Source organism: Stegostoma tigrinum, unplaced genomic scaffold (genome assembly GCF_030684315.1).
Source record: "Stegostoma tigrinum isolate sSteTig4 unplaced genomic scaffold, sSteTig4.hap1 scaffold_118, whole genome shotgun sequence".
Lineage (NCBI taxonomy): Eukaryota > Metazoa > Chordata > Chondrichthyes > Orectolobiformes > Stegostomatidae > Stegostoma > Stegostoma tigrinum.
In genome coordinates, this window is record NW_026728068.1 from 803,918 (window position 1) to 818,140 (window position 14,223).

At 41.0% G+C, this 14,223-nt stretch overlaps 1 long non-coding RNA gene across 1 annotated transcript; it reads left to right on the forward strand.

Moving 5' to 3' along the window:
- Positions 1-762: 762 nt before the first annotated feature.
- LOC132207651 (uncharacterized) lies at positions 763-11,446 on the forward strand. Its single transcript, XR_009443665.1, has 4 exons — positions 763-1,928; positions 3,286-3,359; positions 7,354-7,553; positions 10,751-11,446. It is a non-coding gene; the product is annotated as an uncharacterized LOC132207651 (long non-coding RNA).
- Positions 11,447-14,223: the final 2,777 nt, after the last annotated feature.

Consider the following 14,223-nt stretch of genomic DNA (forward strand, 5'->3'; position numbering starts at 1 on the left):
AAAGAAGGAGGAGCAAAAATAAGGAATAAAGCCAGTTAACATTACTTCAATCAGTTGGGAAAGTGCTTAATAATGTCACTTCATTAAGTATGTTTCAGCAATGCTTTTAAAACAAAAATCGTATCATCTGATTAAATCAACGTGGTCAATCCAGAAGAAGACATTCCATGATGGAGACAGGGCAGTTGCAGGTAAGTTCAAGGCCACCCTGGGGCCAGGCATGTTTGACAATTTCATTCCTTTTTCAGAGTCAAACAAGTGAGGTCGCAAAGAGGAAACCAACAGCTGCATAACACCTGGATTCCCAAGAGGCATTTTGTAGGGTGTCACACTGGTGGCTAATAGATAAGATAAGGGCTCTGGAACTGAAGGTAATGTATGAGCATGAATAGAGAGTTGGTGAACATGCAGGACATAACACTAAGTGTTGTTGTGACTGTGATGAGAGGAGTGCAAAGGATTCGAAGGTGAATATAAAGGTTAAATTAACTTCAGGGATGTTTTTAAGGGACTTTCAGGACAGATGAGACCATCCATCCTCTTGACAGCTGACCAGCCAGTCTGGCCACCAAATAAATTAATCGCCGTATTGGTCACATTGGCAGGCCTCCTAGTGCCTTCACCCCCATGGGCAATATACCAGGAAGGCTGTTCAGGGAAGATGGCGGAGATGGGAAACTGCATCCATGACATGATGCCCACGTTTACAAACAAGCCCTCCCGACATGACAACCGCGTACACGGAGATGAAGTGGAAAACAGCAGGTAACTGCTCGAACAGGTTTTGTGTTCTTTCTCAGGAAGGTTTTCTTTTAAAAAAGAATAAGCCCAGTGACATCACAATGGTTTGCCTGTGATGTCATAAACACAAACAAGAATAAACAATAACTGCTGTGTGTCTTCACTTCATGTTGAGACAACGTGAGGTGAACATTGCAGACTTGTAGCTCTGCAGTTTCAAGTGCGAATCGCTTATTTCTTTTCTCTCCCTCATCAGTGTAATTAGAACTAACACGAATTGAAGCGGAGGGAAAGGAGCAATACCTTCGTGGTATCACTCTTGGTTGTGAGAAGAGTTTTGAGGTAATTTGAATTCAATATATACTGGACACTATTTGTAAAGAAATTGGATTTTAGTACGAATTTCAAAGACGGGAAAACTGGAAAAATGATGTGAATGTGGGGTAACCCGATTGAATTGATGCGTGTATGTTGTGGGTCACAATGGTTCCAGTACTTGCCAAAACCAAAATTATATTGGCCACATTTTTGTGTCCACTCTTTGATGGAGCAAAATGTTTCTTCTGGTCTTTGCTGAAGGTGATATTAGCAGGGAAAATGTTCATCTCGGATGACCACAAGATCCCATTATCACAACAATTCGCAAAAAAAACAAGAATGGAATTCTCCCGTATAAATCATCTACGATTTATCCCTCAGTGAATGTTGTTTCAATGGAGAAACTAGTCATTACCAATTGTTATTCATGAAAACGTGCTTTCTGCACATTAACCAGTGCCTTTCCTACATTACAGCAGCCAAAAAATAGTATTTGGATGAAAAAGGCCCTTTGGGAAATCATTCCCGATGTTCAAGGAGTTGAATTAGAGCAAAGCTTCGTTGAGTTTCATTTTGAACTGAAGTATCTGAAGGGTGATGTCCTGGCTGCTCAGTTGACAAGTTAAAATGTTAAATTGTTGAAGGAAGACCAAGTAGACAGTGAAGGCGCAAATGAATATTTGACATATATAATGAGGCTGAAGTCAGCAGTTGATATTTTTTGGTCTAGTATTTAAGTGTGATCGTACTCTTTCTCTTTTCATGTTGAATTTGGCTTTTACTTTTATGGTGTTTTCATTTGTCTTTTAGGTTTGACGATACTTCACCTTTCTCATTCCTCAGACTCCAACCCACTTTGATTCTGAAAGGTATGAGTTATCATTAATTTTTCACAAAGCACAAGCTTCAATCCAGTTCCTTGTCTCCCTGTGTTCAGTCAGGCATCGACTCACTTATTCCAGACCTCACATGGAAATTTGCCTTTCGAGACAATGGGAACTGCAGATGCTGGAGAATCCAAGATAACAAAGTGTGGAGCTGGATGAACACAGCAGGGAACTGCAGCAGCTTGGCCTGCTGTGTTCATCCAGCCCCACACTTTGTTATCTTGGAAATATTCCTGCTCCTTTGTTCCATTTGCTCATACTCATCTGTGACATATTAAATTAGATTAGATTCCCTACGGTGTGGAAACAGGCCCTTCAGCCCAACAAGTCCAAACCGCCCCTTGAAGCATCCCACCCAGACCCATCTTCCTTTCACCCACACACCCTTCAACACTATGGGCAAATTAGCATGGCCGATCCACCTAGCCGACACATCTTTGGACTGTGGGAGCACCCAGGGGAAACCCATGCAGACACGGGGAGAATATGCAAACTCCACACAGTCAGCCTGAGCCTGGAATCGAGCCCGGGTTCCTGGCACTGTGAAGCTGCAGTGCTAATCACTAAGCCACCGTGCCTCCCGTATCCGACGAGATTAAAACAGCAGCGGTCCATGACACCTCTGAAAAGTAGTAGTTGTCAGCCTTGCATCAATGACAGCAGCCTGACCCTGGAGTCAGACATTTCTCAGTGTAATATCACTGAGCACAATGAGGACTGATGTGGCAGCCCCCTTGAGCGACCTTGACAGACTGAGCAATAGGTGACCCGACATCTAACTGATGTCTCTACAGTTTCCCAGCTGTTTTCTCCCCACTCCCCACACTGGGTTCAGTCTCCCACTGGGCTGACTGAGTCCCACTCACTGGACTGCAGAGGTGTGGACTCTGAGAAGCTGACTGCCTCGGGTGTCCATCTGGCAGTGCCCATTACCCTGTATTAATGCCAGAGACTGCTCTTGGTGAACCTATCCTGCATGAAGGCAGCCTACCTTGCCTCGACTGTGGGTTACTCCCTTTAGATTCTGAGACAGTGCTTCCAGGGTGTGTAGAGTGATTTTTATTTATATATTGATGTGAAAGCTTTGTTGATTTTTATTTTGAGTGGCCTAAAAAGTCTGAAACCTGACGTCCGTGTTGGCTTAGTTAGGATTTTAGAGTTGTGTTTTCTAAGCAAGAGCAATGTGATATCAGAAGAGCAAACAGATCATGGACAGATGTAACTACACTGAAGTCAGCATTTTATCTTTTTTGGTCCAGTATTTAATTTTTATGGCAGTCTTTCTCTTTACATGTTTAATTTTGTTTTGTCTGTCATGATGTTTTCATTTCTCTTATAGATTTGACTGTTATTTCCGGTCAGTCAGCTTGCCGAAGCAGTCAGATTTCCGTCATACTACTCTGAATAAAAATGGTTTGTACTATCCTTGGTTTTTTACACATGACAAATTCCAATCCCCTGATTACTTATTCTTCATATTCCAATATACCATCCAACACTCACTCACTCGCACGTTCTTCCACGATGTGCAAGATGTTTTATATATTTGGTCACAGGTTTGTCCCATTTCATTCTGAGGGAGCTGAAATATTTGAAGGCTGATGCTGTCGTCTGCTCACTTGGCCTTTTAAAGTTTCAGTTGTTCTAAGGAAGAGCAAGATGATATTGAAAGAGTAAACAACATTTGTGTTGACCATGAGGGATTGTCCTTCTCAACTTCTCCCCGTGCCTGACATGCTGGTTAAACAACCACCAGCTGTCTCTCTCTCTCACTCATGTGAGCACAGCCCTATGATGTGGTGTGATAATGGTGACTTTTTTTTTCGAAAGGTGGGTCACTTTGAAACAGACAAGCGGGTTTTTCTTGTGATAATCACTGACTGTTTATGTCAGGAAATATCTATTGCTGCACTTTTCAAATCCAAGCTATGTCCGTTGGGTGTGAAATCTGGCGACAGACGTTTTTCCAAAAATGTTGTCCGTTGGAGCTTCTGAAGTTGGAGTCTGTTGGGTTCATTCAGAACTTCAAGACTGCCATTTATGTTATGCCAGTGTATTCACGGTAAATGGATAAATGGTGGATAAATGGAGTTAAGAGAGAAACACATCATGATGTGATACAATGGAGCAAGCTCAAGAGACCTTATTCCTATGAATTCAGAAAATATCGTTTAAGTTCTGAGATATTCAGCAAGCAAACTGTAAGACAAATGGAGTAACAAAAGTATGCTGTGTACGAGGATAGAGATCTGTTCAACTTTTCTAATTGGTATTAATTAAGTAAGCGACGTGCAAATTCTTCTTTTCAATTTAAGACTGAGATAGAATAGTCACCCAATTTACATTCATGATGAACATAGAACAACGACATAATCATGAAGAGGAATTGTGTCCCTTGATGTAGTGTAGTGGGGGTGGTGAACATAATTGTCATGTTTTTCGTAAATTTTTGACAATCATCATGACTAGAACTAACTTATAGCCACAAACTGGAGTGTGTTAATAGGAGTTAAGTGTGGACATTAGATGGTGTTTCAATCACTGGCCACATTCCACTGCTCTGCCACATGCTGTGCCTGGCAACCTTCAGTTAACAAAGTCCAAATTTGAACCAGATTTGCAAACCAGTTCCTGAATTTGAAACAAGAAGAGAACATGTCATCTGTCAGGCAAGCTAGTGTGTTGTGGCATTTTGACTACGAGAGGTAAATAAAACAATGTTCATGTGGAACTCTACTTAATATTTGAAACCTGAATGTGCACACTTCAGTTGATTTTCTCCACTGCATAATTAACTTCAACTCTTCCATCCTGCTTTTATTGACATGTTAATATCTGCTTGAGAGATTTCCTCCATGCCTGTTGATTGCTTACTAATTGCATATGTTCAATATGCTGTGAAAATGCACCAGTTTTGAATTATCGCCGCAAAAACTGTGCGTTGAGGGACTGAGATTTACTGTGCTCGATTATTTTTTTTTCCTTTTTGCTGGCATTGTGAAAACTTAGAACACTGAAGGGCACATCCTTCCATAGATATCCTGCCCTTTCTTCTGTTACACCGTGCGATGAATGGGAAGGAAAGGAGCGGGAAGAATGATTATGAAGTAAATTTGAGTAGGGGAGCTGATAGCCTGGTACCACAACAGCAGAACAGATGGAAGGAATGAGAAGTAGGGTGAGAGAGGAAGGAACAGAGATTTCACCATTAAAAATGGTGAAAGCAATGTATTGACAGCTGGTAGCCTTTATTTTAGTAACGTATTGCAACCATTCAATAGTTTTGCTCTTGTAATATTTAAACATGGACATTACGTAATTTCTCTTGCTGAGATTGTCAGCATGGTCATAAAACATCAATTTATTTTTAATGTTATTTGTCTTACTGGATCAAAATATGGTGACACATAAACAATTTGAGCTTCAAAATCTCCCCTTCCCCTACCGCATCCCAATACCAGCCCAACTCGTCCCCGCTTCCCTAATCTGTTCTTCCTCTCACCTATCCCCTCCTCCCACCCCAAGCCACACACCCATTTCCTTCTGTCTAACCTCATCCCGCCCCCTTGACCTAACCGACCTCCCCAGCCTGACCTATCCCCCCCACCTCCCCACCTACACTCACCTTTACTGGCTCCATTCCTGCCTCGAAACTTGTCTGTCTCCTCCCCACCGAACTTCTCCTCTATCCATCTTCGATCTGCCTCCCCCTCTCTCCCCATTTATTTCAGAACCCTCTCCCCCTCCCCCTTTTCTGATGGAGGGTCTAGGCCCGAAACATCAGCTTTTGTGCTCCTAAGATGCTGCATGGCCTCCTGTGTTCACCCAGCTCCACACTTTGTTAGAGATAATGGGAACTGCAGATGCTGGAGAATTCCAAGATAGTAAAATGTGAGGCTGGATGAACACAGCAGGCCAAGCAGCATCTTGTGCTCCTAAGATGCTGCTTGGCCTGCTGTGTTCATCCAGCCTCACATTTTATTATCCACACTTTGTTATCTTTGTTTGAAGGTTATGCTTTTCTTCAGTCATGCTTTTTTATACTTGTGTGGGGTAAAGTTCTTAAAACGACAACTTCATTTAATTGAAACACATTTTGTACAATTTTCTATTACTTGGAACAAGTCTTGGAAATACATTTCCTGTGATTACAGACAATTCATCATTCTGACTGAACCGGCCAGCTACTCTGGCAAAGTTGAGAGGTTCACATTGGATTTCAAATTTCAAATCAGGCTCCTTAAAGAGTGCTCCAATTCCCTCCTTTGCTGACATGCTCCACCCTGACCCCTGCCCAATCCCAAAGGTATATTCATCTGCTGACATGAAGGAAACTGAATTTGATATAGGGGTGCTTGATGCGATTTGAACTATGAAGTTCTTTGTGAGAGTTCTTAATTTCTTTTGCACACTCCACAGTATCAAGTATGATAACCCTTAGGCAGCACATTGGAAGAGACCTTGCATAGCACGAGCTGTGGAACAAAAAAAAACAGAGGTTTCCTTTTTCTTCAGTTTCTCCCTCCTTCTATTTTCCGCCAAGTCAGCAAACATTTTACACCTCTCTGTTTTCCTACCAGTTATGTAAGCTTGCTTTCAAGAGTAATTAGATTCCTAAAAACAATATTGTTCAGAAATGTGAAGTCAGTGATATTGTTAGCAGAGAATTCAAACAGGATTGAAGCCAGACTGTCTAATTTCCGGTAGCTTGCTGTGGCCTCGAGCTGTAGACAGAAGTTGCTGTACATAATTCCACATTTACTCTGTTGTGGAAACTTGCTGGCCCATCTGATGACTGGATTGAAGTAGAAATTGAGAAATAGTGGGTGGTCAGCTGAAGGGATTTAATATTAAATGTTTATTTACTTAAAATGATGGTTTAATATTCTTGAGATCGATACAAAATAACTCCAAGGCTCAAATTTCTGTTTTATATGAATCTAGCTGGCCATGTTTCTGTGATGTTTTGACTTTAACTTTGTATTTTCTTTGAATGGTTCAAGTAATACATGAAGTGACCAGCTGCTTTATCATTGGATTGAACATATTGTATCTCCTCATCAATGGTATTCCCCTCCAGCCCTTCAATGCTCATATCTTTGCACTTCTAATTCTGGCCACTTTGATTTTCCCTGCATGCTTGATCTTCTTTATTCTGTCATTGGTGTGTTCAGCTACCCAGTTCTGCGACACTCTTCCAAAACATCTCCTCTTTGTCCTCAAAACCAATCTTTCTGACCAAGCTTTTGGTGGCCTGTCCTAGTTTTAGCTTCATGAATCTTGGAGTGATTTTTAAATGATTATGTAAATGTGAAGCATTTTGAAATGTTTCTACCATGTCAGAGATCTGTACAAATAAACGTTGTTCCTGCATCACATTTACTTTTTAAATTCGTACTCTCTGTAGGCATCAGGAGATGAGCTTCCATCACATCTCACTGTCAATACCTCCAACGTTCAAATTCTTAACTCTGAGACCACAAAAAGACTCGTCGAAAATTTTGTAATCGCTCTCATGAACAAGGAGCGTTTCTACATCTGCACATTCTTTTCGACATACCAAGCATATACCACTGCTGAAAGTGTGTTGTACATCCTCCTGGACAAGTGAGCATAAATCTAATGAGCATCTCCTTTGTTTAATGGTAATGATAGAAAAGTATGTTCTTTCGAGTAATTTTTGTTATTAATCCTTCTGGCAATGAATCGCTGAAACTAGCCATATGGAAACAACTCTCAGGAAACTGAGAATCTCCATCCAACCCTCAGTCAGGGAGACGATTTTTTGTTCATTGAAGACATGAACTTACCTGCACCCAAATCCCTCGGACGTTAAGCTCTGCAAATTTGGGCTTTAACTTTCATCCAGTTTCATCAGAAAAGTCCACATTTTTTAAAGTATTCTGGAGGATTTTATCCTCCACACAGATGGTTTTATCCTACACCTTCTGCCCAAAAGGTCCAGATTCAAATTCTATCTCCTATGTCATGTGTCATAATAAGTTTGAATAACTTGATTAAAAGTAATTAGACTTGAAGTCCTTCATAAAGAGAGACTGCAGTGGGACTGATGAGCTTGTTTGTTTACAACAAGGCAAAGCAGTCCTTCAGCTCTCCTGTTTTGTGCCCCCATCGCTTTCCAATATCCCTGATTCCAAATGGTGGCACAAATCATGTTTAAGCACCCGGCTAGTGATTTGGGACAGAAGTGAATAAAACATACTCACAAAACATAATGCTGAGACAGGTGCCAATGTATTTTTGATTATTTTTTCGCAATAATGAAGCGATCGAGAACCAGTACAATACAACGATTAAAAAGTGTGGTGAATGTATTAGGACAATGTCTAGACCTTGGTATTAAAGATAAACAGTGACGTTGACTTCCTTCAATGCTTTTTATGTAGTTTGGCGCTTCCTACAACTATGTTTGGAATGTTTAAGTTTCTGCATGTAGTGAATGGAAAAATGTTACTTTAATTGAAAGAAGCCTATCAATTGTCTGTAATAACAAAGTGTGGAGCTGGATGAACACAGCAGGCTAAGCAGCATCTTAGGAGCACACACGCTGACGTGTCAGGCCTAGAGCCAGCTTTTGTGCTCCAAAGATGCTGCTTGGCCTGCTGTGTTCATCCAGCTCCACACTTTGTTAATTCGATTCTCCAGCATCTGCAGTTCCCATTATCTCTGATCAATTGTCTGTAAGTCTGTGTTGGGCATAACAATCAAAGTTTGGAAGCTGAGTCCAGGGTGAGGAACCTTCATTGCAAAACTGAAATGTTGGTCAAATGAATGTCTGCTTCCAACTGAAATATGCAGGAATACCGCAATTCTGTAATAATGGGTGAAATGTTTTTCAAATGACATCAGTGATGGTTTCTCTCGTCACCTCAGTTTTTATACATTAGTTTTTTGCACGTTGGGTGAGCATTGAACAGTTTATGTACTTCACAAATGGTGTTTTGGGGTAACTTATCAAAGCTCAGTTCGGGTACAAAGCGATTCTCACCACTGCTGACCTTCAATTGATGTACCTCTGACATTAGAGGGATATCCCTGGGTAGGAAAAGTTTCCCAAATGTGCTATGGTTATAAAATTTGAGAAAATCAGCAAATAACCAGAGATGATTAGATTTTTCTTCAAAGCAGTAAGCTAATGAGCTGGCTTTCATGAACCCAATGGGTTGCAGAAATCGATCCAGCTGGACCTTTCAAAAGTGAATTTGGGTTTCTCTTTTTGCCTGTTGCCAAAATATTCTCTTTCTTTGCCCAACTAAATAAATGTTCCAGCAGAATAATTCCAGCAATAAGCTTCTGAGTTTTTAAAAAAGGGTGACCCATTCTTGCCGTAGAATTTGAAACATCACAGCTCACTCATGTGTCTCATGTTATCTCTCAGAGGTGAGATAGTGGACAACGATTCTTCGCAGGTTATTACTTTCTTATTTGCTTTTGTGTTAGGCCGGTGGTCATCTTAGATGATGGTATTCTTTGAAAGGTAAAACGAAAATTTCATAAAACCAAGGAATCTCAGCAAACTGTGGTTTGTTGAAATTTGAGGAGTTTGGTTCTCATTAAACTCTAAGGTAGCTGTGGTTAAGACAGTCATCTGTTATATTTACTGTCTCCTCCTTTCACAATGTAGCTGTTTATTACTTTGGCTGCTTTGATCTCTAACTTGTCCATTGTCTTTTGGTGAAAGTCTCCATCTGCAGGGAGATTCTTGGAGTTTTTAAAAAGTCAACAACAAAATGGCTTCCATGCCATTCAAATTTCAAACCCATTTTACCAATTGGACAGATTTTGTGTTTAAGATTAGTGTTTGAGTCAACCATTTTAATTCGGCTAAAAGATCATCATAATTCAACGGATGTTTATAGCATCCGTTCACCTTACAGGCACCCTACATTTCAAAATTTTCCTTTATCCGTGGTGAAAGGGAGAAACAGTCTGACTAGATGCTACAGTTATTTTGGTGTTCTGTAATTAGATCCAGGGAATTCATCTCTTTTTACTTAAGTGTTCTCATTTACTGAGGTTTTTATTTGAGACAGAGAATTAACTTGAGTTCAAAATGGTTAGGATCGTATAGTATGACTATAATTTTAAAAATCTGTTCCTGCCCAAGTTTTCCAAGTGTTGACGATCAGTCCATGACTTCTGAAGGAATGAATTTGTGACTGACAGATTTGGTGACGTGACAAAGATGCGCTAAAAAATTAACCTTAGAGGACTTCGGAATACTGCAGAGAAATATAGGTTTAGCAAGTCGTCAACGATCTGACAAATAGAGTTGTATATGGTAAATTTGAAGTCCATTTTGGCAGAAAGAATAGCAGTTTTGTTTTTATTGAGGGAGATTGCATTGCTCTGAGATACAGTGGAATCTGGGTATCCTCGTGCATGAATCACAAAATGATCGTGTACAGACATGTTAAGTAATTTGGAAAGCAATTAAATGCAGAGCAGAGCTCTGGAATATTGTAAATGGAAAGATAAACAGATACTTGTTGAGGGAGAGGAGGTGAAAGGTCATTAGGAGAGGCAGGAATGTAGATTTGAAGTTACGATCAGATGAGACAGAACCACATTGAATGCTTTACTCTTCCCTCCTTGTATGGGAAGTGGCAGGTATGCTGTAAAATGCCAAATTGGAGTTTCAATGCAAAGTATTAACAAACTCGGTAATCAAGGCTTCAAATGCCGAAATCCTGAACCTTCAGATGTTTTTCAGTGGCTGAATGCAAATTGTAGATTCAAGCTTGTTTAAAATCACTTAGTTTGTGCTGTCTGACCAATTGCAGATATGGAAGCTTTGACACCTCAGAGGCAGAAGAGATTCCAGTAATCGATTCAGTGAGCACAAAGTAAGATTTAATCTTATGTGTGACTTAATTAAGTTTCATCCAAAATACAACAATGTTAAAAAACCTGCTGGCACTTCCTGTAAGATCTATGGAGGGCCTTCCTCCCACAGCAATGCAGCAAACACGAGACAGCAGCAGTCACATTAACAAAGTTGCTTGATTGTATCAAAAATCTACACAGATTTTGTTTGTTTAAAAAGAAAAGTTGTATCAACAGAAAAGATCCAAAAGTGTTCAGTGAAAAATTGCTCATCCATTCACTATTCAGATCTCCATTTGTCGCCAAACATTTAGATAGCTGAGCTCTGAATTAAGGATACAACATGTCGAAGAATTGAGGTTCCTACCTTCTCCCCTCCCCTCAGTCTGCCTGTGGTGTCTTTCAAATCTCCTGTGAAGGTTTTGAAGAAAAACCTACTCGCAGTACATCTGGAGGGTGATCTATTTTATAAAAACAGTTGACCAAGAATGAAATAGAGGCAGAGCTGCAATCTTTTCTTTGCTGTCATTACGGTTGGTATTGCTGAGCTTATACAAAGGAGATCTGCAGGCCAATGTCCACTGTAGGAGTTGAGGAGCTCCAATATTTGCCAGAGAGACAGACATGTGCAGCTCTCAGCTGGTGACTTAATTCATGCCTAGTGCGTCGTTAAGCCGGCTACATTGCCCACCGCTGACAATACAGTATAATGGTGCAGAAGAGAGTTCAGCTTTCCTCCTGAATTCCCCTCCACTTTGCCAAGAATGTCATGTCTCAGGCCAAGGCCAGTTGACTTGGGACATTCAGCCCTGTATGTACAGACAGTATCTGAAGTTCTTCATTGGAAAGTTGGTTGCCCTTCTATATTTGGGCCAGGAGCTCTTTGTTTGAGATATTTTTAGACTTTGCAACAAATATAAAATGTTGAATATATGAATCTGTTACATCCTTCTGTCCCTCTCTCTGTCTTTACAACCACACTCCAGTCTCACGGTCTTATCCTGTAAACTATCGTTCAGGGTTTTGGGGAGACCAATCACCATATTCTGTAGTTGCGTCTTGACCCGTTGTTAGAAAATTAGCTCTCAATGGCACGAAATGCCGACTCAATGTCTTTCAGGTGTATGGAGATAATTTTCTTGTGGATGTGGATGTTTCCTCAAATTTACTTGATAACACTTTTCGGACCATTTGCAGATCACCTGACGGTGCAAACTACAAGGTAGATGGGAAACCATGCTCTCTAAAATCTGTCATGAAAGAGTAAATTTGAATACAATATGTGGTTAAGGTTTGCTTTATTCAGAGCACAAGGAATACAAAGGAAACTACCGATGAGCTAAGAATTACTGGGTACAAGTGTTTGTTTAAAATGACATTCTTCACAACTAATTTCAGCAGCGGAAACAATGCTAACATTCCGAGCTGTGAGGAGCTTGAAAATCCAATTCCTCTAGAGACAGTTGCTGAGATCAGAAAGTAAGTATTGATCCAATGTGTGAGGAAATGATGCTTTAATCAGAATACAACTATGTGAAAGGCAACCTCTGGAGGCCGCCATTTTCAGGAACATTATTTAGAGACTTTCTCCTGAAACTTAGCAGCATCTGTGGTGAGAAAGCAGAGTGGGCATTTTGAGTTGAGGTTCCCATGTTCAGAACTTCGCATCTCTGAAGACGTGTCGCTTGGCTCAACTTGAACTCTGTTTTCTGTCTGTAGATGCTGCAAAACCTGTTGAGTTTCTCCAGCAATGCCTGCTTTTCTTTCAGCTTGTCGGCTTCTGTAGTTTGTTCTTTTACATTAAAGAAACAGTTGGCTGTTGTTCTAATATTTGCTCTGTTCTTAGTGTTGTAAAAAGAAATTTTAGATGGAAGATTGTGGTTCATGCTGCAGGCCTTCTGCTGGAACTGCAACCTGGAGGCCTTGGCCGATTCCAGCGGTGACCAACAAAGAGATCATTGCCGGGTTACTCACCAGTTGACGGTTTGGCTCAGTTTTGACAGCTGCTAGTCCAGTGAAAGGGATGGCAGATCAGCACCTTTCTCAGCCCTACTGTTAATGCTGATTGTCACTGAGGTTGTGTAAGTGGGCGCCATCAGGAAAGTGAGGGAGGCAGTCCTTAGATGTCAGGGAGAGCCCAGGTGAAAAAGAGAACTGGCCCATCTCACATAGCTTTGCAATGTGTAGGTGGTAAACTCCCTCCCTGCCATTTTCCTAATCCTCCCACCTCCAATTTAATTGTCAGCGAATGATTGGCCATGCATTAACACACAGTCTTTAATGGAATATTTCTTTTCCAAACATTGGACTGTGCACTGCCAGTAAATATATTGAAAAACTTGACTCTCTAACTCTGTTTGCAGTGTTATTACATGTCCCACCTCCCCGCATCGCCCAAAAAAATCCAGACCATTGTGCTTTGAGAACTTGTGTGAAAGTTGAAATCCCTTCTTCCTTGCAACTCCCCCAGCTCCTCTTCCAGACTCAACTCCTGTCACTTGCAAACCACCTGTTAGAGCTTGGAAGGGAAAAACAAATCTCGATCTATTGTAGTTACATACATCAGAAATGTTGCCTGTTTAACAAATCCAGTTGAATAGGACTTGACAACTTGAGAGGGCTTGTCATCTGAAGAGTGGTTGAGGGTTTTGGTTCAGTTTAGGATGGAGTTTAGAAGGATGGGAGGGAATTTTATTGGCACTTACAGAATACTGAGAGGCCTGGAAGGATTGTACATGGAACAGAGAAGATGTTTCCACTAGGAGGAGAGATTAGGACATGCGGGCACAGTCGCGGAGTGAAGAGGCCAACCTTTAGAACTAAGGTAAGAAAGAATTTCTTCAGACAGGGAGTGGTTAATCTGAGGAAAACATTGCAGGAAGCCGACGTCATTCGGACTGTTTAAGATAGAGAGAGAGATGGGTTCTTGATTAATAAGGGGATCAAGGGTTTCAGAAGAAGGCTGGCGATTGGGCTTCAGAAACATCACAGCCAGAATTGAATGGCAAAGCAGACTGAGGAGGTCGAATGAGCTAATTCTGCCCCTATATCTTATGGTCTTATGGATTTGACACTAAATATTTCATTGGTTCTTTTGTGATGAAGCCACTTCTGGGTGCAAGTGTTTTTTTAAAATGTCTTTAGTTTTTGCCTTATATAGTCAGGAAGGCAAATGCAATGTTGGCATTTATTGTGAAAAGATATGAATCTAAAAACAGGGCTGTACCTCTGAGGCTTTATAAGGCTCTGGTCTGGCCGTACTTGGAGTACTGCGTGCAGACTTGGGCCCATATCTCAGGAAGGATGTACTGTCCCTGGAACGTGTTCAGAGGAGGTTCACGAGAATGGTCCAGGGAATTGAAACCTTAAAATATGAGGAACGGTTGATGACTCTGAGACTCTACTCATTTGGGGTTTAGAAGGATGAGGG